This window comes from Macaca thibetana, chromosome 10 (assembly GCF_024542745.1).
Source record: "Macaca thibetana thibetana isolate TM-01 chromosome 10, ASM2454274v1, whole genome shotgun sequence".
NCBI classification, from domain to species: Eukaryota; Metazoa; Chordata; class Mammalia; order Primates; family Cercopithecidae; genus Macaca; species Macaca thibetana.
Window position 1 is genome coordinate 93459811 of NC_065587.1, and position 27043 is coordinate 93486853.

A 27043-nucleotide genomic window follows, 5' to 3' on the forward strand; every position below is an offset into this window, starting at 1 on the left:
CCTACCCACCGCATACCCACCTTCCACGTGCCTACCCACCACATACTCACCTGTCACATGACTACCCGCCGCATACCCACCCCACCACGTGCCTACCCACCACATACCCACCCTCCACGTGCCTACCCACCGCATACCCACCCTCCACGTGCCTACCCACCACATACCCACCTGTCACATGACTACCCGCCGCATACCCACCCTCCACGTGCCTACCCACCGCATACCCACCCTCCACGTGCCTACCCACCACATACCCACCCTCCACGTGCCTACCCACCACATACCCACCCTCCACGTGCCTACCCACCACATACCCACCTGTCACATGACTACTCGCTGCATACCCACCCTCCACGTGCCTACCCACCACATACCCACCTGTCACATGACTACCCGCCGCATACCCACCCTCCACGTGCCTACCCACCTCATACCCACCCACCACGTGCCTACCCACCACATACCCACCCACCACGTGCCTACCCACCATGTGTCTACCCTCCATGTGCCTAAAACCACCTGTCTAAAACCAGGTGCCTACACACCAGGAACCTATATACCACCCACCCATGCACCACATGCCAACTTCAGTACTGTAAACTGCAACAAGCACAGGGTACTCAGAATCCCTTAGCTCTGCAAGTGACCTTGGAAAGTCCACGCAGCAAAGGAAGCTTCTTCCTTGTTAATAGAGACATGATTTTATTTGGGTGCCCACTTCATCCTCAGCTGCAGGGGTAACTTCTGATGGACCACATGGATCTTGTGATCCCATTCCCCTCGATTTAGCCTGTTTCTAACTAATGAGACAGAAGAGAAAGTCTGCTGAGAGTCTGGGAAAGGTCTCTTGCTCCTAAAATGTTAACACTGGTATATTAATCCGTTCTCACATTGCTATAAAGAAATACCTGAGAGTGGGTAATTTATAAAGATTTAATTGGCTCACATTTCTGCAGGCTGTACAGGGGGCTTCTGGGAGGGCTCAGGAAACTTTCAATCATGTCACAAGGCAAAGGAGAAGCAAGCATGTCTTACATGACCAGAGCAGAATGTGGGGAGTGACGGGGTGCCACACACTTTAAACAACCAGATCTCACGAGCACTCACCATCACAAGAAGCAGCACAGAGAGGGAAATCTGCCCACGTGATCCAGTCACCTCCCACCAGACCCACCTCCAACACTGGGGATGACAATGTGACAGGAGATTTGTGTGGGGACACAGATTCAAGCCCTATCAACTGGGAATGAGCATTCCTTCTCTTTCTCTGGTGGTTGCCATGCACGGACATTGACATCTGCAGCCCAGGAAGGGTCTGCCTGGAGCCAAGGGCCCATCACTCAAGTGCAGGTCAGAGAGACTCCGGTCCTTGGCAGCACAGTCAAGCCCCAGGGCAAGGAGAGGTTAATGTAATCACTTCCCTTCCAGACAAAAGACAGAGTGGCTTTTCTTTTGTTAACCCGGTGAAACCCCGTCTCTACTAAAAAATACAAAAAACTAGCCGGGCGAGGCGGCGAGCGCCTGTAGTCCCAGCTACTCGGGAGGCTGAGGCAGGAGAATGGCGTGAACCCGGGAGGCGGAGCTTGCAGTGAGCTGAGATCCGGCCACTGCACTCCAACCTGGGCGACAGAGTGAGACTCCGTCTCAAAAAAAAAAAAAAAAAAAAAAAAAAAAAAAAAAGAAAAATAAGATAGTTTTAATTAGGACTAACTGGGAAAAGCAAGAGGAAAGTCAACAGTTTAATGACAATTTCTGGAATCTGGACTACTGGCTTCTTTTCATGTGAGACAATAAATTATGTTCCCATTTAAGCCAACTTGAATTAACATTTTTAGTTAATTTGCACCCAAGTCACTCTGATTGAGGGTCAACTAATCTACCTCCTATTGTTAGGCAGAAGTTCCTCATCTCATCCCAGACAATGGAGACCTGCCTTCCCTTTAGAAGTCACTTTAAGATGGAACTACTCAGTCGCTTTTTAAAAGTGATTTAAAACTGATTCCAGTATTTAGTAAAACAACAGAAAGGAACTCCTCTTCACACGTAGCCCATCTGCTGTTTAAAGCTCCCTTATTTCCTAATGTTAAGGTTCCCAGAGACAAGCGTGCGTTCCTTCTTCTGGCAGATTCTCCTACAGCTCGGAAGCCCATTTGGCTCAGCCATAAAACCCACCCTTGCTGCCAAGAGGATGAGACTTTCCTTTGCTTATCCATCAGGTTTGTGAAATTAAATAATTAAAACCTAAAGTTGTTGGAACTTTACATTATTCTGATCCCTGACAGGAATGTGGCTTTGTGGTCTGAGTCACGCAGCACGAAGCTGTGACTCTGGCTTTTTCCTGTAAGTGATTTGGAAAGACCTTGTAGCGCCAGGGCTAAGACTCCCTCAGATGGTCAACCCTGCTCATGGAATGTTAAAGCAATATTCCTTAGAATGTAGCAAGCTGCCACTGATCAAATCACTACAACACATGCACAGGCCTTGCATGGAAGATGCTGGAATCCCCTAAACTTCTCTGTCTCTGTCTATGTAAGTGAAGCCCTAACTCACAACTTGTGGAGCATTGACCCTGTTGCTTTGGAGTCTGTGTTTCCCAGGTGGCTAACCCTAAGCTTCCTGCTCAAATGAACTCAGCACTTAATCATGATTTCTGAATCTCATGATCTAAGGTTGACAGGTTGGTGCATTCTACCATTACATGCTGTCATTGTTTTCAAGGAAATCTGCCTCTGCAACTATCACGCTTCATTGAATTTAAGATACCGTTGATATAAGACCACTACTTTATATACTGCAAACAACAGAAATCCTCTGGCAGGAGAGCTGTGACATGCCATGAATTCTGCAATGTACTCCAATCTTGGAGAAGTTAAGATGTGTTTTTCTAAATGTGTATGTCTTAGAATCATTGAAAAAATGGTATTTTATTTTTGCACAGCAGTCGCAAAAATATCACAAAGGAAGAACATCAATGTTGGCAGCCTTTCCAATGGGCAAGGAAGTATCTATCTGTGCAGCATCCCAGGAAACACACAAACGTAGCTGAAGGAGATATCTCTGTGCTTGGAACCTCCTAGAATGTCTCCTCTCCTGGATTCCAGAAGGAGGTACAGGGTGATTCATACCACATGGACTCTGGTTGTCTTCCTGAAGAAGGCTGGCTCTGCACAAGGGCACTGCCTTGGGATACGCCCCATCTTTTCATCCACAGTCACATGGACTCCTGCCGTCTTCCTGAAGAAGCCTGGCTCTGCACAAGGGCACTGCCTTGGGTAATGCCCCATCTTTTCATCCATAGCCACTGCCCCATTGCCAACCATCTGCCTGAGGCCTGGTCAGGTGAATGGGCCCTACTGGGGACCTTTGGCTACTGAAGGCTTTAGAATGCCTCTTTGACATATTCTTCTCTGTGATTCTGTGTGTGAGGAGATCCAGGAGCCGAGGTGGAGAACCCTGGATGACCTTACAAGATGGCTATCTAGTTGTATGTTCCCCGCACTGGCCTCCCCTGAAACCTTCCCTGTACCACCAATCCGCCCCTCCATCCATGGTGTGTGCATGTGTGCACAGGCCCATGGTGGGCCAACAGCCCTGCCCCAGACATTGTCGGGTTCTTTGGGAGACCGAAGCCACAAGAGGTAACATGTGCAGCATTCAGTGGACAAGTTTCCTGCCACATGGAGAAAACTGGCTTCGGTGAGGCTGAAGCACAGAGCCAACATTAAAATAGAACGAGAAGACACACACAGAGAAAGAGAGCCAATGGCATTTCCGTTTCAGTTTCCAGTTTTGATTCATTTAGTTGAAAGCCTAGCCACATTCCCACACTTGGATTCTGTAATACATTCCAGGATTCTTATAATAAAACCTGTGTTTTATTTCACTGGCTTCAATTAGGATGCCATCTCCCACAGCAAAAACGTCTAACAAGTATATGGACCATATTCCTGACCTGAGCAATGTAGAGAGCACACTGATGATAACGATGCCAGCTTTAGGACTACGTGGAAAAAGCAGAGCAGGCATTTCAAGGGTTGGGGATAAATAAAGGCAAAAAGTTCCAAAAGAGAGATATAAAGCAGAATTTGATTTAGGGAAAGTTTAGCAAAAAGACAAAACTCTGTAGTCAGGAAGAGTCTTGAGAGACACAGCCCTGGGCCACGTAACATGGCTAAGCCCCAGGGCTTAGGAGCACCAGACTCAGCGCCCACCCAGGCCACTCTTGCAGGTCATCCTGCAGCCAGTACAGGGGTCTGACCTCCCCCTTCAAGGGAACTGACCATGTTTCAATCAAATAATTGGTTTAGTAGAGAAAAGCCAGGACTAGTGTTGATGAGGCCCAGGTTATCGACTCCCTGGAGAACCCACAGTGATCTGGCTGAGCCTCTTTCTGCCCCTGTTCCTGAGCTGTTAAATGAGAAGATTCAATGAGCTCTAAGATACTTAACAGAAAACTTTTCAGTCCAATCCAGCACATACAAATGTCAACATAGCTTATCTATTGTAATAGACCTAGAAATCATAAAACAGGAATATTTCCTGTGTAAACTGCCTGCAGTGAATGCTCTAGTTGGGACATGCTTGGGGCCCAGTGCAAACTCTCCCCAGACCCACCTCAACCCATCATCCTTGGCCTCTCCTTCGGCACTTCCGTAAAGTATTAGGATCCAGGGAACATGTAGAAATGCCTGAGCCAGATGATCTTCCCAGCAGTTTCTTTCTGCCACATAAACTCTGGGCATGTGGGACTCCATCCATAGCCTCCCCATCTATCATTCTATCCTCACCCCAGACACATTCCTCTTTTTCTTTGGAAACGTGTCTCTCACTGGCCTTGCTGGAATGAGATGACCTGAAACATGTGCAGAATCAAAAGTTAATAATAAAACCCTGCTTGTTAGGCACTCAGCCCTGGTTCCTGGGACCACAGAAACAATTGTTGATTCTTCCCTTTTGAAATCACACAGGAGGCCAAGGCGAGTCACTCGCCGACTCACAAGTGATCCCAATCATCTAATGCCGCCTGGCCCCAGAGCTTCCCGGAGTACATGGAGCTCTCTGCATTGTCATGATCTTGCATGAGTCTAGCAGAGAGAAGCAATAATGAGGCTCCGCTGGAGAAACTGTCCTGCTGGTTTTGTTTACGAGTAAGTGTGTTTGTTAGTTGGGGTTGGCTTAGTGGGGGATGGAGGATCTCCGGTTTTATTAATATGAAAGTTCCATCTACCTAAATTTTTGTGCCTATTGTTTATTTTCTCCAAGAATCAAAATATAAGAATGAATAAATTAAAATCACAGTGAGACGCCATCTCACACCAGTGAGAATGGCTATTATTAACAAGTCCAAAAACAAAAGATGCTGGTGAGGTTGTGGAGAAAAGGGAGTGCCTATATGCTGTTGGTGGGAATGTAAATTAGTTCAGCCCCTGTGAAGAGCAATTGGAGATTTCTTAAAGAACATGAAACCCAACTACTGTTCGACTCAGCAATCCCATTACTGAGTATATGTCCAAAAGAAAACAAATCACTCTACCAAAAAGACAAATGGATTCACCTGTTCATCCCACTATTCACAAAAGCAAAGACATGGAATCCACCCAGATAACCATCAATGGTGAACTGAATAAATAAAATGTGATACATATACACCATAGAATACTACACAGTCATAAAAAATGAACAAAATTTTGTCCTTTGCAGCAACAGGGATGCAGCTAGAGGCCATTATTCCAAGTGAATTAGTGCAAGAACAGAAAACAAATACCACATGTTCTCACTTATAAATGGGAGCTAAACATTGGGTACCCATGGACATAAAGATGGCAACAATAAACACTGGGGACTATAGAGGAGGGAGGGAATTAGGGGAGCAAGAATTGAAAAACTAGCTTTTGGGCACTATGCTCAGTACCTGGGTGACAGAATCAATCGTACCCCAAACCTCAGGATCATGCACCATTCCCAGTAACAAACCTGCCCACATACCACCTGAATTTAAAAGTTAAAATTATGGTTTTTAAATATATGTATATATATATTTATATATATAATATATATAAATGCTTATATAAATATGTATTAATCAACTTAGCCTTGGGAACCATTCTTGTGATTGGGCATTAACTTGTGTCAATTAACAAATGAGAAGGAAGGATGATCATTAGAAAAGAGATCATGGCAACCTCTCCTAGGAACCCTTCTCTTTATTCTCTTCCAAATAATCATAAACCTTTACTGTTAACTTACATGCTATGTTGTGACATATTTTACTTCCTCAACTTGATGCTGATGTACTTGACAAGTGACACATTTCTTTCAAATGTAAGTTTTCTACTATGCCGAAAGTAATACCTTGCATACTATAAATATTTTTAAATTTATAAATGAAAAGACTGTGTGTCTATGTAACCGTATTCTGTAAATTAACAGAATTATTACTGATATTGGCTAATTTTGAATAAATGAGTAGGGTTTATTTATTAAAAAAAGAAAGAAAAAAGATGCCCATCTGGGCATCTGATCTTGTGGCCCCCACCCAGGAACTGACTCAGCGCAAGACGACAGCTTCAGTTCCCTGTGATTTCATGTCCTACCTCACCAATCAGCACTCCTGGCCCACTGGCTTCCTCACACCCACCAAGGTGTCCTTAAAAACTCTGATCCCCAAATGCTCAGGGGGACTGATCTGAGTAATAATAAAACTCCTGTCTCCCACGTAGCCAGCTCTGTGTGAATTACTCTTTCTCTATTGCAATTCCCCTGTCTTGATAAATCGGCTCTGTCTAGGCAGCAGACAAGGTGAACCCACTGGGCAGTTACAGTGTAAAGTCAGGAGGGACAGAGCTGGGAATCCAGCCTCACCTTCCCTGGCTGCCTGGTGCGTGACAGGGCCTCTGCTCCTCCTTCCCATGCAGGGAGGGGTCCCTCCTTATTTCAATCACAGGCCTTCAATTTCTTCATCGTTTCCACATCTCCACAAGTTCACACGTGACTCTCTGAAGCACAGAAATGTGAAAAGCCTGTTTCTGCTGAGCAGCGAAGAAGACACAGCAGGAACAGACACTTTCGTGATAAGAAGAGGAGGTGGAAGGAGTCCCTGTGGCATTCCTGGCAGGGCAGGGCCCTGGGACACTAAGCCATTAAACCTGGCCGCAGAATGGAGACCTGTAACAGAGGCAGGGCCAGCTGACAGCTGCAGCACATTCTGAGACATGCGCAGCGTCAGTGGCCCTCCGCAGGAGTAGGAGCGGAAACCCAGGTGAGCACAGCCTGCCAGATATGCAGCGTCAGTGGCCTTCCGCAAGAGTAGGGGCGGAAACCCAGGTGAGCACAGCCTGAGAGATGCGCAGCGTCAGTGGCCCTCCGCCAGAGTAGGGGCGGAAATCCAGGTGAGCACAGCCTGAGAGATACGCAGCATCAGTGGCCCTCCGCCAGAGTGGGGGGGGGGGGGGAATCCAGGTGAGCACCGCCTGCCAGATACGCACCGTCAGTGGCCCTCCGCCAGAGTAGGGGCGGAAACCCAGGAGAGGTGAGGCACAGGGAGAAAACAGATTCATAGAGGGTGCTTCTCAGGTCATCCAGACAGTGTCACGTTTTCCTGCCACCATCCGCCCTGCAACTGGCACCTGAGGTGGGGGTGCCGTGGTGAAAACGAGCCCTTAACCTGGGGGATCTGCCCTGACTCGGGTTGGTTTCAGAAGCGAGTAAAATTGGAGAATACCAGCTGGTTTTGGAGAATTGGTCAAGAAAGCCCACACATCTGGTGTCAGAAGTGAAGAATCGAGAATAATAGTGGAGTACTGCAGAAAGTAGTGTGTTTTTCCTATTCGCTCCCTCATGAGAGAGTGGCAGAGACCACAGACACCATTTATGCTGAGTTTGCCAGACCTCATCACCACCAGCTAATAACAATGTAGCCAGTTCCTCTTTTTGGGACACTGCCCTTCTTTCAAGTGTTCTATAAACAAGGCTGCAAAGACAACTACAATAGTCGAGTCATTCTGCTCACCGTTAGGTATTTCCTGAAGGCATATTACTTGAAGTGGAAAACTTTCTCATGCAAGTTGCAAAATTGCCCCCAGGAGGGGTCTTTCAAGTTGTTACATCCAAGAGAGTAGGAAATGCTTCAAATCTGTACAACACTATGTGTGTCTGTGTATGTATGTGCATGTGTGTATATATGTGTGCCTGTATGTATATGTGCATGTGTGTATATGTGTCTGTGTATGCATGTATATGCGTATTATGTGTGTCTGTGTATGTGCATGTGTGTATGTATGTGTGCCTGTATGTGTATGTGCATGTGAGTATATGTGTCTGTGTGTGTATGCGTGTATATATGTATTATGTGTGTGTGTCTGTGTGTGCATGTGTTTGTGTATGTGTGTGTGTACTTGTTTATGGAGCTTTGCAATTGTTAATTTTAAAATACTACATTATTGTGGCCTCTACTTTTTTATCAACAATAAATATTTTTCGATATGAACTGACCCTTTGTTTGAATCTGTATGTATGCATTACCTGTGTGTGGCTTTATTGCATTTTCTATCCTGGTTCTCACCTGTTTTAGTTTCAATAGCCTCCTGCCACTCTATATACTACAGTTATTAACAATTTTTAGGATAATAGTGTAATTTATTGTCTAAATCAGGGCATTTGAGAGTAGAAGTGTTACAGTCAATAATTATGCACAAAAACAGGCATAAACCGGACTCTCCGGAGCAAATCAGAATCACAAGACATCTAATCATCGCCCCCCATTGCAAATGTTTTTTCTGAGTTGCCATTTGCCTTTCAATTTTTCTTAAGATTTGATGGGCAGAGATTTGAATGTTTGTAGAATCAAATCTTCTCTCTTAATAGCTTCTCCTTTTTATATTTTATTTATTTATTTATTTATTTATTTTACTTTAAGTTCTGGGATACATGTGCAGAACGTGCAGGTTTGTTACATAGGTATACACGTGTCATGGTGGTTTGCTGCACCTATCAACCTGTCATCTAGGTTTTAAGCCCTGCATGCATTAGGTATTTGTCCTAATGCTCTCCCTTCCCTTGCCCCCCACCCCGACAAGCTCTGGTGTGTGTTCTTCCCCTCCCTGTGTCCATGTGTTCTCACTGTTCAACTCCCACTTATGAGTGAGAACATGTGGTATTTGGTTTTCTGTTCCTGTGTGTGTTTGCTGAGGACCATGGCTTCCAGCTTCATCCATGTCCCCGCAAAGGACATATTCTCATTCTTTTTTTGTTTTGTTTTATTTTTTTGAGACAGAATCTCACTCTGTCACCCAGGCTGGTGTGCAGTGACGTGATCTCCACTCACACAAGCTTCACCTCCAGGGTTCATGCCATTCTCCTGCCTCAGCCTCCCAAGTAGCTGGGACTACAGGTGCCCCCCACCACGCCAGGCTAATTTTTTGTATTTTTAGTAGAGATGGGGTTTCACTGTGTTAGCCAGAATGGTCTTGATCTCCTGACCTCGTGAGCCGCCCGCCTTGGCCTCCCAAGATCTCATTCATTTTTGTTGGCTAGATAGTATTCCATGATGTATATGTACCACATTTTCTTTATCCAGTCAGTCATTAATGGGCACTTGTATTGGTTCCATGTCTTTGCTATTGTAAATAGTGCTGCAATAAACATATGTGTGCATATCTCTTTATAGTAGAATGATTTATATTGCTTTGGGTATAAACCCAGTAATGGGATTGCTGAGTCAAATGTTATTTCTGGTTCTAGATCCCTGAGGAATCGCCACACTGTTTTCCACAATGGCTGAACTAATTTACATTCCCACCAACAGTGTAAAAGCGTTCCTATTTCTCCATAGCCTCACCAGCATGTATTGTTTCTTGACTTTTTCATAATCACCATCCTGACTGGTGTGAGATGATAGATATCTCATTGTGGTTTTGATTTGCATTTCTCTGATGATTAGTGACATTGGAGATTCTTTTCATACGTTTTTTGGCTGCATAAAATGTCTTCTTTTGAGAGTGTCTGTTCATATCCATTGCCCATTTTTTGATGGGGTTGTTTGTTTTTTTCTTATAAATTTGTTTAAGCTCCTTGTAGATTCTGGATATTAGACCTTTGTCAGATGGGTAGATTGCAAAACTTTTCTCCCATTCTGTAGGCTGTCTGTTCATTTTGATGGCAGTTTCTTTTGCTATGCAGAAGCTCTTTAGTTTATTTAGATCCCATTTGTCAATTTTGGCTTTTGTTGCAGTTGCTTTTGGCATTTTTGTCATGAAGTCTTTGTCCATGCCTATGTCCTGAATAGTATTGCTCAGGTTTTATTCTAGGGTTTTTATGGTTTTGGGTTTTACAGTTAAGTCTTTAATCTATCTTGAGTTAATTTTTATATAAAGTATAACGAAGGAGTCCAGTTTCAGTTTTCTGCATATAACTAGCCAGTTTTCCCAGCATCATTTATTAAATACGGAATCCTTTTCCCCATTGCTTGTTTTCATCAGGTTTGTCAAAGATCAGATGGTTGTAGATGTGTGGTATTATTTCTGAGGTCTTCGTTCTGTTCTATTGGTATATATGTCTGTTTTGGTACCAGTAACACGCTGTTTTGGTTACTGTAGCCTTGTAGTATAGTTTGAAGTCAGGTACTGTGATGCCTCCAGCTTTGTTATTTTTGCTTAGGATTGTCTTGGTTATACAAGCTCTTTTTTTGGTTCCATATGAAATTTAAAGTAGTTTTTATCTAATTCTGCAAAGAATGTCAGTGGAAGTTTGATGGATTAGCATTGAATCTATAAATTACTTTGGGCAATATGACAATTTTCACAATGTTGATTCTTCCTATTCATGAGGATGGAATGCTTTTCCATTTGTTTGTGTCTTCTCTTATTTCCTTGAGCAGTGGTTTGTAGTTCTTGAAGAGATCCTTCATGTATCTTGTTAGCTGTATTCCCAGGCATTTTATTCTCTTCGTAGCAATTGTGAATGGAAGTTCATACATGATTTGGCTCTCTGCTTGTCAATTGTTGGTATATAGGAATGCTTGTGATTTTTGCACGTGTATTTTGTATCCTGAGACTTTGCTGAAGTTGCTTATCAGCTTAAAGAGTTTTGGGGCAGAGATGATAGGGTTTTCTAAATATAGAATCACATCATCTGCAAACAGAGACAGTTTGACTTCCTCTCTTCCTATTTGAATACCATTTATTTCTTCTCTTGCTTGATTGCCCTGGCCAGAACTTCCAATACTATATTAAATAGGAGTGGTGAGAGAAGGCATCCTTGCCTTGTGCCAGTTTTCAAAGGGAATGCATACAGCTTTTGCCCATTCAGTAAGATTATGGGTTTGTCATAAATAGCTCTTATTATCTTGAAATATGTTCCATCAAAACCTAGTTTATTAAGAGTTTTTAGCATGAAAGGCTGTTGAATTTTGTCAAAGGCCTTTTCTGCATCTATTGAGGGATTCATGTGGTTTTTGTCAATGGTTCTGTTCATGTGATGGATTACGTTTATTGATTTGCATATATTGAACCAGCCTTGCATCCCAGGGATGAAGCCAACTTGATCGTGATGCATAAGCTTTTTGATGTGCTGCTGGATTTGGTTTGCCAGTATTTTATTGAGGATTTTCAAATCGATATTTATCAGGGATATTGGCCTGAAGTTTTCTTTTTTTGTTCTGTCTGTATCAGGTTTTGGTATTAGGATGATGCTGGCTTCATAAAATGAGTTAGGGAGGAGTCCCTCTTTTTCAGTTGCTTAGAATCATTTCAGGAGAAATGGTACCAGCTCCTCTTTGTGCCTCTTTGTGTAGAATTTGACTGTGAATTCGTCTGGTCCTGGGCTTTTTGTGGTTAGTAGGCTATTAATTAGTGCCTCAATTTCAGAACTTGTTATTGGTCTATTCAGGGATTCAACCTCTTCCTGTGTTAGTCTTGGGAGGGTGTTTGTGTCCAGGAATTCATCTATTTCTTCTAGATTTTCTAGTTTATTTGTGTAGAGGTGTTTACAGTATTCTCTGGTGGTAGTTTGTGTTTCTGTGGGGTCAGTGGAGACATCCCCTTTATCATTTTTTATTATATCTATTTGATTCTCCTCTTTTTTCTTCTTTATTAGTTTAGCTAGTGGTCTACTTTGTTAATTTTTTCAAAAAAAAACTACTGTATTCATTGATTTTTTGAAGGGTTTTTCCTGTCTCTATTTCTTTCAGTTCTACTCTGATCTTAGTTATTTGTCTTCTGCTAGCTTTGGGGTTAAACTGTTTGCTCTTGTTTTTCTAGTTCTTTTAATTGTGATGTTAGGATGTCAATTTGAGATCTTTCCAGCTTTCTGATGTGGGCATTTAGTGCTATAAATTTTCCTCTTAATGCTGCTTTAGCTGTGTCCCAGAGATGCTGGTACATTGCCTCTTTGTTCTCATTGGTTTCAAAGAACTTCTTGATTTCTGCCTTAAGTTCATTATTTACCCAGGAATCTTTCAGGACGAGGTTGTTCAATTTCCATGTAGTTGTGTGGTTTTGAGTGAGTTTCTTAATTCTGAGTTCTAATTTGATTGCACTGTAGTCTGAGAGACTGTTATGATTTCAGCTCTTTTGCACTTGCTGAGGAATGTATGTGGTCAATTTTAGAATAAGTGCCATATGGCATTGAGAAGAATGTATATTGTGTTGATTTGGGATGGAAAGTTCTGTGGATGTCTATTAGGTCCACTTGATACAGAGCTGAGTTCAAGTTCTGAATAACCTTGTTAATTTTCTGTCTTGTTGATCTGTCTAATATTGACAGTGGGGTGTTAAAGTCTCCCTATTATTGTTTAGGAGTCTAAGTCTCTTTGTAGGTCTCTAAGAACTTGTTTTATAAATCTGAGTGCTCCTGTATTGGGTGCATATATGTTTAGGATAGTTAGCTCTTCTCAAATTGATCCGTTTAGCATTATGTAATGCCCTTCTTTGTCGTTTTTGATCTTTGTTGGCTTAAAGTCTGTTTTATCAGAGACTAGGATTGCAACCCCTGCTTTTTTTTTTTTTTTTTTTTTTTTTTTTTTTTTTGCTTTTTATTTGCTTGGTAAATTTTCCTCTATTCCTTTCTTTTCAGCCTATGTGTGTCTTTGCACTTGAGATGGGTCTCCTGAATACACACACCGATGGGTCTTGACTCTTTATCCAATTTGCTACTCTGTGTCTTTTAATTGGGGCATTTAGCCCATTTACATTTAAGGTTAATATTGTTATGCGTGTATTTCATCCTGTCATCATGATGCTAGCTGGTTATTTTGCACATTATTTGACGCAGTTTCTTCATATGTCATTGGTCTTTATATTTTCTTGTGTTTTTGCAGTGACTGGTACCGGTTTTTCCTTTACATATTTAGTGCTTCCTTCAGGAGCTCTTGCAAGGCAGGCCTGGTGCTGATGAAATCCCTTAGGATTTGCTTGTTTGAAAAGGATTTTATTTCTCCTTTGCTGATGAAGCTTAGTTTGACTGGATATGAAGTTCTGGATTGAACATTCTTTTCTTTAAGAATGTTGAATATTGGCCCCCACTCTCTTCTGGCTTGTGGGGTTTCTGCTGAGAGATCTGGTGTTAGTTTGATGGACTTGCCTTTGTAGGTGACCTGACCTTTCTGTTTGGCTGCCCTTAATATTTTTCCTTTGTTTCAACCTTGAAGAATCTGACAATTATATGTCTTGGGGTTGCTCTTCTCCAGGAGAATCTTAGTGGCGGTCTCCATATTTCCTGAATTTGAATGTTGACCTGTCTTGCTAGGTTAGGTAAATTCTCCTGGATAACATCCTGAAGTATGTTTTCCAACTTGGTTCCATTCTCCCCGTCATTTTCATGTACTCCAATCAATTGTAGGTTCGGTCTTTTTACATATTCCCATATTTCTCAGAGGTTTTGTTCATTCCTTTTCATTCTTTTTGCTCTAATCTTGACTGCATGCCTTATTTCAGAGGCCTTCAAACTCTGATATCCTTTCTTCTGTTTGATCAATTTGGCTACTGCTACTTGTGTATGCTTCACAAAGTTCTCATGCCGTGTTTTTCAGCTCCATCAGGTCATTAATGTTTCTCTCTACACTGATTATTCTAGTTAGCAGCTCCTGTAACCTTTTATCAAGATTCTTAGCTTCTTTGTATTGGGTTAGAACATGCTCCTTTAACTCAATGGAGTTTGTTATTACCCACCTTCTGAAGCCTACTTCTGTCAATTCATCCATCTCATTCTACGTCCAATTCTGTGCCCTTGCTGGAGAGGTGTTGCAATCATTTGGAGGAGAAGAGGCATTCTGGCATTTGGAATTTTCTGCATTTTTGTGCTGGTTTTTCCTCGTCTTTGTGGATTTATCTACTTTTGATCTTTGAGGCTGATGACCTTTTGATGGGGTTTATTTTGGGGGGGTGGTATTTTTGTTGATGTTGCTGTTGTTTTCTGTTTCTTAGCTTTTTTTTCTAACAGTCAGGCCCCTCTTCTGCAGGTCTGCTGCAGTTTGCTCCATGCATCAACCTCCTCCATGGGACATACCTGGATTATTTTCCCAGTACTGACACTGGTGCCCACAATACCACCTGCAAGTCAGCAGAGCAGAGCTCAGTAGGACAAACATCAGCTCTCCTGCAGGACTGTCTACACCTGGAGTAGAAACCACAGCCATTGCCACGCTGGTCCATAGGTCTGGCCAACTAAGCTTGCAGTTGTGCCATTCACTGACCAGGCTCAGTGCCCCAACGTGCTCTCCCACACAGGAAGCTCTGGATCCTCAGAAAAGGCTTGAAAAGAACTGAAAGGTGTTCCTCTGGGATGTCATTCATGTCAAGTGCATCAGCAGCCCAGAAGGATCTCCTTCCTCACTACAGACCCCAAGCTAATTACACAAGGTTTTAACAAGATGAATTATTGATTTACCGTCCACTGCCTCAAACCAGTGTCTTGGAAATGAACACCAGAGCCTGAGAGCAGGAGGGCTCATTCTATGAATATGTGCAGGTGAAACTCTGCCTTGCAGCTCATGGAAACTCTAATCTCCCACCGATTTTATGGCAGGGAGAAGCACATGGAGCATCTCTTCCCCTTGGTTCAAATCCTGCAGGGACCACAGCTCTCCAGGGTCTTCCCCAGAACCAAGCCCATGGCCACACCAGGAACTGCTCCAAACAGAGCTTCTTGCCATGGGGCAGGGTACCACAGTCCTTCTCCCCCTAGGCTAGGGTACCCCTGGTTTCTGCTCAGGGAGTTGCAGGGGGAGTCAGGCTACAGATTCCCCACTCAAAAGCTTCTCATCTGCTTTGCATTCATCTCTTCTAGTCAGTGATGTCTTCGGTGTGCTTAACATTCAGAGCAGAGCAGTTTTTAAAACCCACCTCTTCTATATGATAAAATTATTTTCAGTAATAAGCAACTACAAATCTACAAAAATAAAAACAGTATAGTATTGGCACAGATCATCATATATATCAGTGGAACAAAATTTTCCAGAAAAAGACTACACATATGTGATTGATTTTTTTTTTTTTTTTTTTTTTTTTTTGAGACGGAGTTTCGCTCTTGTTGCCCAGGCTAGAGTGCAGTGGCATGATCTCGGCTCACTGCAACTTCCGCCTCCCAGGTTCAAGCGATTCTCCTACCTCAGCCTCCTGAGTAGCTGGGATTACAGGCATGTGCCACCAAGCCTGGCTAATTATTTGTATTTTTAGTAGAGACAGGGTTTCTCCATGATGGTCAGGCTGGTCTCAAACTCCTGACCTCAGGTGGCCCCCCTGCCTCAGCCTCCCAAAGTGCTAGGATTACAGGCATGAGCCACCACACCCAGCGATTAATTGATTGTTACAAAGGTGCCAAGGTAATCCAGTAGAGAAAAGATAGTCTCTTCAAATGGTGCTGGAACAAGTGAACAATCATATGCATAAAATAACTTCAACTATTACCTTCCACCATACACAAAAATTAACTCAAAATGAATCATAAACTAAATGCAGAAGCTAAAACTACAAAACTTCCAGAAGAAACATGAGGAAAAAAATTTTGTGACCTTGGTTTGAAAAGTAAGTTGTTGCTAGAATACCAAAAATGACTCATAAAAGAAGAAAATGATAAACTGAACTTGATAAAAATGAAAACCTTTTGTTTTTCAAAGAGACACTACTATGAAAATCAAAACCCACACACTGAGAGAAAATATTTACTGATAAAGGCCTGCATACCTGATAAAGGAATTGTGTCTGAATGTGTATAAAGAACTCTCACAACTCAATAATAAGAAAACAAACAGTCTAACTTAAAAAGATGCGAAAAGATTTGAGGAGACACTCCACTGAGGAGAGCTATGGATGGTCAGAGGCTCCACATCCCTAGGCAAGAGGGAAATGCAAATGAGCCCTCGCCTCACACTAAAATGATTAAAATTAAGAGTATTGACAACGAGCTGGGGGCAGTGGCTCATGCCTGTAATCCCAACACTTTGGGAGACTGAGGCAGGATGATTGCTTGAGCACAGAAGTTCAAGGCCAGCCTAGGAAACACAGCAAGACTTCATCTCTAACAAAATTTTTAAAATTTAAAAAAATTAGCCAGGTATGGTAGTGCATGACTTTAGTCTCAGCTACTCAGGAGGCTGAAATGGGAGCGTCGCTTAAGCCTAAGAGGTTGAGGCTGCAGTGAGCTCTATATATATATAATTTAAACTGAAGAATACTGACAATGACACGTGATGGTGAGGTATGAAGCGACTGGAACTTTCATACTTGGCTTGTGGGAATGTAAGTAGTACCACATTTTGAAGAAGAGCTTGACAGTTTCCAATAAAGTTAAGTATATGTAATTGTCCAATGGGTTCTTCCTGCCCATTACACAGACAAAATCAATTTGCTGAGACCATGCCATTGCAGTAAATAAAGAGTTTAATTAACACAAGGCCAGCTATGCAGGATAACTCAAGTTATCACTCAATCGGTCTCCTAGAAGGGTCAGAGGTTATGGTTTTTTAAGCACTGTTTGGTGGGCCAGGGTCTAGGGAATGGGTGCTGCTGCCTGGCTGGGGATATAATCATACGGGTGTGGAAAACAGTTCTTGTATGCTGAGTCCAACTCTTTGGAGTTGGGGGCCTGGGACCAATTGAGTCACAAGCCTCAAGCAGGTAGCATCACCTAGTCATCAGAAATGCAGAAGTTTGGGGGAAAAAAAAGTCTCAAAAGGCCAATCTCGGGTTCTACAAAAAGAATGCCATCTACAGGAGAAACTGGAGAAGTTGCACATCTTGTGATTTCTGGAAAAATGGCTAGTATTGGTTAACTAGACCTGCATCTTAGCAGAATTCAGTCCCTCTCAAAATCCTAAGCTTGTGGGCTTTCATTAGTTTTACCAACGTGTCTTAGTTTTGGGGAAGAACTATTATCATCTTTGCTTTAAGGTTAAACTATAAACTAAATTTCTCCCAAAGTTACCTTGGCCTATGCCAAGGAATGATCAAAGAGAGCTTGGAGTTAGAAGCAAGATGGAGTCGACTCTGTCAGATTTCTCTCACTGTCATACTTTTGCAAAGGCAGTTTCACACGTATTTACCATGCAACCCCATAGTCAGAGTCACAGGTTGTAACCCAAGAGAAATCATCAAATTGTGCACCTAAAAAGGGTGAGTTTTAATCTGTGCAAATTACACCTCAATAAACTTTAAAAGTAAACAGTCAAGTGGTAATCACTAATAATCATTATTTTCTTGGTTCTTTAGATTTAAAATGGTTAACAATTTTAATGGAAGCAGAAATTTCTGCTCATGTTATTAATCAAATTCAGCAAAGTATTTCCTGCGAGAAAACAAAAGAACTTTTGTCTGAGGAATGCAAGTCCTTTTAAATTGTCAGAGCCAGAGAGAGATTAAATGAGACAGCAATCGCATCCTACCCCACTTTGAGCTATGTGAACATCTCCTGAAACTGCTTCCTAATGACACAAGTAGCTGTAAATTAACTGAATAATGCCACACCAGACACCATTACCCACACCCTAACAATGTACGGCCCATCACTAATCAATGTTATTTCTGTAAACCAGTGAGAATCCCTGACAAACAACTTTGTATCAGCCCCAGAATCCCTCACAAACAACTTTGTATCAGCCCCTTCCCTGTCCCCTGCTACTTTTTTTTGCCTTTAAAAACCTGCTTGTAACAAATGGAGCTCAGAGCCATGGTTACTTGAGTCTGAGTCTTTCAGGCAGCTCTCCTCACCTTGACTCAAGTAAATTCTTTAAATTATATTTTGTGTTTCAGTCTCCTTCTTTTAGCTTGACATAAGAACCAAAATTTGCTCTTACCAAAAAAAAAAAAAAAAAAAAAAGAAACCTCAAAAGTCATTCTCCATTTCACTGTTTTAAATTTTAATCAGAAATTAAAACTGAATGGTCACATAGAATGACAGACTTAATAACTCAAGTTCTCTTCATTGCCTTTACAGACACATTGCAATCATGTTTTATTTAGAACTGAAACCACCTCTGCAAAGATTATGACAGTGACAGAAACCTAGCATGGCCAACTCCATCTTGCTTCTAGCCTTACAGGCTGGCTATCTTCACTCATTCCTGGGTATGGACCAAGATAACCATGACAGGAATTTGGTTTATGGTTTAACTTGGAGGCAAGGATAAAAGTCCCTCCCCAAAACTAACTCCATCCTGGCTCAGGGACTGAAACTAATAAAAGGCAGTGAGATGAGCATTACAGGAGAGGCCTGAATTCTGCTGAGATGTCAGCATAGTTCCTATAATCCCTTACTGCTCAGGAGTCATGTGGCCAGAGGTCACAAGATTTGTGATTTCCCCAATTGCTCTTATAGATAACATTACTATTGTAAAGCCTAAGGTTGGCCTTTTGAGATGTTTTTCAGATATTTTCATTCTGGTCCCTGACTGATCCCATCTGAACCCATGACTCAACTTGTCCTGTGGCCCCACCCAGAGGCAGACTCAGTGCATGAAGACCATTTTCCACATCCCTATTAATTAATCCCCAGCTAGTCAGCAGTACTCATTCCCTAGTCCCCTACCTACCAAGTTATCCATAAAAACCCTAGCCTCTGAGTTCTCAGGGAGTCTGAATGGAGTGATGACTCCAGTCCTCCCTCTCAGAGGCCTTGCATCAATTAAACTCTTTCTCTACTGCAATACCATGGCCTCAGTGAATTGGTTTTGTCTGTGCAGTAGCCAGGAAGAACCCATTGGGTGATTACAAAACCAACAGTGTAAACACAGGAATGTGGAGGACCATGGGGTTTGAAGCCATCAACTGCAAAGACACACCAGAGTCAAGCTCAGATAATCCTGCATTGCTGTGAGTGGACCCTCAAAACAAAATCCGATGGCTAAATCTAGGTGTGTCACTGGCTGCCTCTGTAGGTGAGAGTTCTCCAATTAATTATTCTGTAGAAAATACTTTTTTAAAGGATAAATAATAAATGCCTGCTAATTTGAAGCTTATATATAATATACAAACTGACAACCAAAATGAGTGATTGTGGCATAAGTCTCAAATCATCAAGGCTTTCGAGCCAGCTGGAGGATGTGCCCAGGAGAAAGTCAAGTCACAGAGGCATCTGTGGCTCTTTTATCCAAATAAGTTTCTTTTATCCAAATAGTTTCCAAATAAGAAAGGGAACAGCAGTGAGAGAAATGATTACATATTTGTGAGATTTGAGTTAACGCCAAGTAAATCTACATTTTACATAAGATAAGGTGAACATTTGAAGAAAAAGGGAATAGAGGAAGCAGAGGTCTTGGGGAGGGGTGAAGGAATGATGAGCTTAATCTCATGCTTTGTCTTTGCTCTGTACCTGGGACGGTCAGCTAGCAGTCTTTTGAAAGGCCTAGTTTCTGTTTAACTCTTAGGGAAGAAAACCTAATGGCTGTTCACAAGGGAGGGGTCAGTGAGGTTATATCTGATGTCCCGTCTCATCGTGGCCATGAATTCAGCTTCCAGGGTTCCCCTGGGGTTCCATTGGCCAAGAGGGGATCCATTCAGTCAGTTGAGGGAGCTTGGAATTTCTTTATTGCTCAACACAATAAAGGAATTTTTTCAGGAAGCAATATTTTATTACTGACACTGTTTAGTATTGCCAGTGCATAGTCATAATAACAAGCAGAGAGATGTCAGACAGTTTTATTATTGTTGTAAAATTCTCTATAGGCAAGGCCTTCACTGCCTGCACTAGAGATCCCTCCTTGGGGCACCTGTGTCAGTTTCACTGTGACCTACAGCATGGGCACTGACTTTCCCCGCTGCCAAAACCCCAGCCCCCAGCTCGTTGGATGCTCCCTGCTTCTGCCAAGAACCCTCCCCTCTTCCTAGCACTGATGCCCCCATCTCTCTTTGCACCACTTGTTGGGTGAATGTAGCAAGACCAAGTCACAGAGCCCTCAACATCCTTCTGTGGTAACCTGTCAATGAGAGGTACAACACAGACATGTCTGTTGGTTAGTCCAGTAACAGATCTCTCTGATGAAAGGATTTTAGAAGCCAAAAGAGCTCCAGTGGTGGTCTGCCTATGTGGGGGTTCCTCACAGTTTTTCAGTGCCACAAGCACCCATATGTGCATCCACCCTGTAAAACTGATGTAGCAGCTTTCACTTATTAGCTAGGAAGGCACAAGACAGGGAGTCAGAAAGCTGGCCTGGTCACTGTGCCCCTTGAATAAGACACGGATCCTTTGGACAAATCACATCCCATCTCTGGGTCTCAGTTTCCTCATCTGTAAAATCAGGGGAGCAGACCAGGAGGTCTTTAAGACTCTTCCACGCCCCAGGGTTAAATGTCTTGCCATATCTGTTACTCTGAGTTACCTAAGGCAAAACCACTGAGTGAAAATAGGGGAAATTGCCCTGTAGCTAACTTATCTGCTCATTTTTTTATCTCAAATGATTGTTTTTACTCAACTGACTGAAGGGACTTGCTGCCTGGTGTTTTTAAATCATGACAATTTTAGAAATAATGAAATTATCTTTGCAAAATTTTGACAGTGAGAGAAATCTGACATAGTTGACACCATCTTGCTTCTAACTCCAAGCTGTCCTTGGTCATTCCTTGGCATAGGCCAAGCTAAGTTTGGAAGGAATTTAGTTTATAGTTTAACCTTAAAACAAGGATGATAATCGTCCTTCCCAAAACTAAACCACCTTTGTAAAACTAAAGAAAGGCCACAGTTAGGGTTATAAGGGGGATTAAGATATAGGTGTAGTTAACTAATACCAGTCATTGTTCTAGAGGTCACAAGATTTGCAACTTAACCAATTGCTGCTGCAGATGACATCACTACTGTAGAACTTAAGATTGGTCTTTTGAGATAATTTTCAGATTTTTGCATTCTGGCAACTGACTGACCCCACCCAGAGGTGAACTCATGACTCATGACCCAATCAGTCCTGTGGTCCCCATCCAGAGGCAGACTCCATGAAGGAGGACCATTTTCCACACCCCTGTGATTGCATCCCAGACAATCAGCAGCACCCATTCCCTAGCCCTCTGCCCCCCAGACTGTTCTTGAAAACCCCTGACTCTGAGCCTTCAGAGAGACCTGAGTAAAACCTTCACCTTCCATATGGCTGGCCTGGCCTTCATTAAGCTCTTCTTTTCTTCAATACCCTGGTCTCAGTGAGCTGATCTGGTTTGTGCTGTGGCAGGAAGCACCTGTCAGGTGATTACAGTAATACATGAAAGAGGAGAGCCCAGCCTCTGAAGGAGGAGATGCTTGAGATTGTTATGCTAATGGATCAAAAATTAAGGAGAATGAGATCCAGAACAGCCCTGAAGCACCATCCCTGGGCTCTCTGAGCCACCTACTCTGTATCCACTCCCTTCCCACATCTGGTCTTTAAACACCTGCAGGGCAAGTGACACGCTCCGTGGCCTCCTGAGTTCTGTGAAGACCTCTCCAGAGTCCGTCCTTGCCTGCTACCCGGGGCCAGACGTCCCTAAAGAGCCCACTGCCCAGCGCTCAGGGCTGTGAAGATGGTGACCGAGGAGGGGCCGTCCCACCCTGAGGAGTGGGAGTGAGTAGGTGTCATCTTCAGGCTTGTTGCGGGTAGGGCGCTGCCATTATCACACCGTCACCTTCGGACGGAAGATAAAGGACGCGCCCCCAACACAAAGGGCGAGGGAGGCCCTGCAGCCCTGGGCGCTGAATCCTTCTCCATATTCCAGGGCACAGAGCAGGATGAGGTGAAGGATGCTGCAGAGGTGCGGAGGTCCCAGGGAAGAAGGTGGAGGAGCAGACGGGGGCGCCTCTAGCACTTCCTTCTGTCTGGGTGTGGCCTGAACTCTACATCTCACCTGCCCAGCGACTCGGGGCAGAGGATACGTGGTTTGTGCCCATTTACAGCTTTTCAACCTGCTAATCCTCCATCGGGAAATATTGCTTGTCCACAGAAAGTTGCCTTGCCTCTCGCGAATGTGAAAGACAAGCCACGTCAGCTCTGGCACCATCATGCCACTGCAGGTCCCTGCACTGCTCTCTCCTCTGGAGCCCTCAGAGTCAGCTAAGCGCACGCGCGATGCCTGCTCTCCACACCAGGCGGTGCCACCCTCCAACGCAGCCCCGCGCCCCACATGCAGTTTCTCTAACGATTGACCTACCCGTTTTTGAAAATCTGATGTTTAAGAAATGTGAAATTAAAGATTTCTAACCAGGTACACAATTGTCCATTCTTTCACAAATAACGAAGAGACGACTTTGCGATTTGGGTTTCCACAGCGCCCCACACAGAGAGGGGGCTTTCCCGCCCCTCCACGCTCTTATCCTGAAGGAAATGGGCGGTGCACGTTCTTCCAACTTCCAAATCTGTCAAATGACTGGAAGAGGGGCCAAAATCACGAGTTAGATCGGGTGCATGGAGGCTAGCTGGCAGTGCACCAACCGCAGGACCTCCGCCTGCGCACTTACTAGGGGCTGTTAGGACAAAAGGAAGGCCCTGCTACCAGCATCCTGGTGCCCAAGGGGGAGCGCTAGGAGGTCCCGAGATACTGAAAGGCGGGTTCACAGGGGTACAGACCACCCCCAAAGGAAACTCCCTAGCGCCTAGTCCCTGCACCCTTGAGGGAAGCCGCCCCCAGGCCCTGTTCTAGTCAAAGTTGATCGGCAGCCTATAGGCTGACCCTCGCAGGACCCACCACAGGGAGGGACACAGGCAGACCCTCGCGGGACCCACCTGGCCAGACCCACCACGCGGGAGGGGCACAGGGCTGGGAGGCAAGGCGCATCTATTGACAGCAAATCAGAGAGGCCCTGGTAGGCTAGCATTGGGCCAAAAATCATCTGATGTGAGGTCCTGCATTTGACCTCAAACATCAATTATCCAGAAATGATATGGAAGAGATTCAAATTATCAGCAGTTCCTGTGGAAATGCAGAACACTTTTAACTCCTCAGAAGCTTCCATATGAACCAACACTGACTTGGCTATTAGAACTGTTAGTGCATGAACTGGGGCATCTGCAGAGGCTCCAAGGAATTCTGTGGCTGCCGCCAGTCACCTCCCTGCCTCTGCCTCCATCACCCTCACATCACTAGTATCCACTCTGTCTTCATCTTGCAGTTCATACCTGAGCTTCAAACATGTTTCAACTACCTGCAAGGCCTTTCCGCCTGAGCATCTCACAGACACCTAAAAGTGAACATGGCACCCACTGTCCACCTGCCACAATCACGCCATGACCGTTCCTGTCAAGCCAGCAGCCCAATTCCCATGGCTCCAGATGGCCCCAGCACCAGCACAGCTCCCAGCCTAGATGCTTGAGCGTTGTCTCAAATCTGTGCCTGTTCCTCTTCCTTGCTCTCTGCCAACTCCACTTACCATATGGCATCCTCTGCTGACCAGTGACTGCCCGCCCTGGCTCTGGCCTCCAGCATCTCCTGCCATCAGCACCCCCTGCCTGGACCACAGCAACAGCCTCCTATTTGGTCTCTTTTCTTCATTTCACTTCCTCTGGTCCATTCACTGAAGAGCAAGCAGAATTATTTTTCAAAATGCAATTCCAATTGTTATCACACCCCTTCTCCACATTCCTCATCTGCAGAGTCAACCCAAATCCTGCAGCAAGGCTTCTGCAGGCCCTCGAGACCCAGCACCTGCACCCTCTCCCAACCTGCCTGCCACTCCCAGTCCATGAATGCTGTACATTCGTCCCTACCACGCTGTCAGTAGGCACTGGCAATAGGCACTCCCATTTCAGCCCACCCCAGCCCCTTGGTAAGTCTCCACCCCTCCTAGCAAACATCCATTCTGTGAAGAGCTCCCCACTCCAAAAGCAATCTTCTCCCCTCCGCTTGAATGTTCTCCAGTGATGGCACTCATCACACTATATATGAATTTCTGCTTACATGTCAGTCTCAGACACAAGACTGAGCAACTTGAGGGCAAGACCATGTCTTGTTTCTGTAACCCCAGCAACAGGCTCAGAGTCTTCAAATGCTTACTAAAGAAAAGTTAGTTAGCTAGTAGGTAGTTAGTTAGTTAATGCCTAAATAAATGGCTGGAGGGATGGAGGAAGGTTTGGGTAGATGGAGGTTTCAGTGGAGGGAGCTAGGGGAGGGAGTTTTGGGTGGAAGCAGGTTTGCAGGGAGGGAACTGTGGGTGGGTGGGTGGATGGACGGATGGATGGATGGGTGGATGGATGGATGGGTGGGTGGATGGATGGATGGACGGATGAGTGAGTGGGGTCTACCCTCCATTCCTTTATATACTACATTGCCCCCTCCTGCTGCACTAGCTACGTCTCCATCAGGCATCTTCTCCTGGTGGCTTTTATAGCAGCAGGTGCTGTCCTTCCAAAGCCAGCCCAGGGACCATCAGAGTGCAAACATGCATATGGCAGGCATCTCTAATAAGACCCCAAAGGCAGAGGGAGCTTTGGGGCACAGCAGAGTGCCGCCTCTTGAGCTGCTTATGGGAGCTGTGACCCCAGCTGCTGGAAGAAGAAGGGGGCCTTTCCAGATGGGTATGTGAGCCGCAGAGGAGTCCCTAAAAGAAGTCCTCAGGACCAGAGGAGTCATCATATCACTGTCTCCAGTTGGAAATTATCCCTTGGAGGAAATGGGATAGAGGGAATGACACCCAGAAGAGGAGAGGCAAAGCAACTTCCCTGAACTTTTCATAGCCTGCAACTGCCAAGCAATCAGTGACACTGGAAGCCATGCTGAATAATGAGCAGGGAGCAGTAACTGTGTGCAGATCTATTATATTGAAAAATGGAAAGGAATTTTATTGACTACTAATTAAAATTTTATCCCCTTTCAGAGCATCTGGCAATACAGCATAAGCACTCATTACATGTACAGGACTCAAAATATATGGACAATCAGTGTATTTTTATCCTTTGAGAAATACTCAAAGGACATAACGCCCAGGTCTTGGGAAGTTTCCAGTGATTGGAAGACATTCTAGTGGTGTTTAAATGCCAACATCCAGAACGCCTTCAAAGGTCTGCACTTTTGTAAGTTGTCATTTTGTGCAGTACTATTTACTTATCTCTCATGACTTAAAAGCAAGAGTTACTTGAATTCTGGTTGAAGCTTTTTCACAACAGCTATCAAGAGACATTTTTGTGTTAAGGCCCTTCGTTTTGTTGTCTGTTATCTTGGCAAATCAGAGAGGCAATAAGATGCCAGCAGAATAGATCTAAAAGTGAAATATTTTCTAAGGAAACATTATGATATTGTAAGTCAAGTCCCATCTAATTTAATACATGGTTCCGGTTTCTATTGGCCTTGGTTAATAGTCACTCAAAGTGAAGGAAAATGGATAGAAAGAACAGACAAAGAGAGAATAAAGAAATAGCTGCCATTAGGGTACTAATGTGGCCATTTTACAGACATAGAAACCAAGATTCGGAGAAATTTTTAAAGGGTAGCCCAAGGTCACACAGCTATTGAGTTGTAAGGCCAGAATGCGAGCCTGGACTTACCATATCTCCGAAGTGGGTGAGGAGGAGGATTTGCAAGGAGAAAGCAGTTGCAAAGCCCCCACAGGGCAGCATGGGCCCTGGGGTCTGGCTGAGGCAGAAGGGGTTGTGGGGGCAAGAAGCTTGTCTAACACTACAACCTGCCAGAGAACAAGGCCAGAGGCTCTGCCGTACAGCAGGGGAAACTGACACAGCTCTGACGCTGAAAGGAGAACTTGGAGCTTTGAAAGAGAAAGGCCTGCCTGCCGAGAAGACAACACCTCCGTGGTCTGGGGCCGGAAGTCCCATTGCCTCTGTGGTGGAAAAGTACAAACTGAAAATCCAGGTTAAGGTAGACCTAGATCCGCAGTCTCCAGGCACCTGTCAGACACAAACTTACATCCTGCCTGGAGGTATTTTCAACACAAAGCACAAAGAATCCCCACAGATAAACTTGAAACACTGGCATCCCAGGTGATGCTGGCACTGCTGGTCAAAGACCACACCAACAGGCACAGCTGACGTCACCTCCAAGAGCCTGCTGTGTGCCATACATCATGTGAATTAATTAACAAGTGGGCGTTCACTTAGCCGAGTCCTTACCAGAACTTCAAAGCAGATGATACTCTTCCCACCAGGAGATGCTGCCTTAGAGAAGGCAGTGTGGTTTGCCATAGCAGGATAAACACAGGCTCTGGAGCCAGAGATCCCAGGGGCGTGTGCAGGCCACTCAGCAGGCAGAAAGTGCTACATGCCACTCTCTCCAGGCTCTCAAGTGGGCATCTGGCATGAAGGTCATCAGCAAATGTCTAGGGAATGAAATTATCCAAAGAATTAATGCAAGAATAACATATAAGACACACATAAGGCTACAGAGACTTGAAACTAAAACGATAAGAAAAACCTATTGTGGCAATGCTAACGTCAGACAAGAAGCAGTAATACAGATAAGGGACATTCTAGAATGACAGAAGGTGACAACCAAACAGAAATGCAATGTTCTAAACTTGTGGCATGAAATAACATGCATCCTAAGCAAAACCTGGCATAACCAAAAGGAACAGTAGACAAGTCCATGACCATAGTGGTAGATTCAAACCTCTCTCTATATATAACTGACAGAACAAGAAGGGAAAAATCAGCAGA

General features: G+C 44.1%; 1 long non-coding RNA gene across 1 annotated transcript in view; it reads right to left on the bottom strand.

Moving 5' to 3' along the window:
* The window catches only part of LOC126929326 (uncharacterized), a 43991-nt gene extending 17285 nt beyond the window's left edge, over positions 1-26706 (bottom strand). The window contains exons 1-2 of the long non-coding RNA XR_007717136.1: positions 26501-26706; positions 23812-23955 (exon numbers count right to left, since the gene is read on the bottom strand). This is a non-coding gene — a long non-coding RNA (uncharacterized LOC126929326). The remainder of the gene's footprint in view (positions 1-23811; positions 23956-26500) is intronic.
* Positions 26707-27043: the final 337 nt, after the last annotated feature.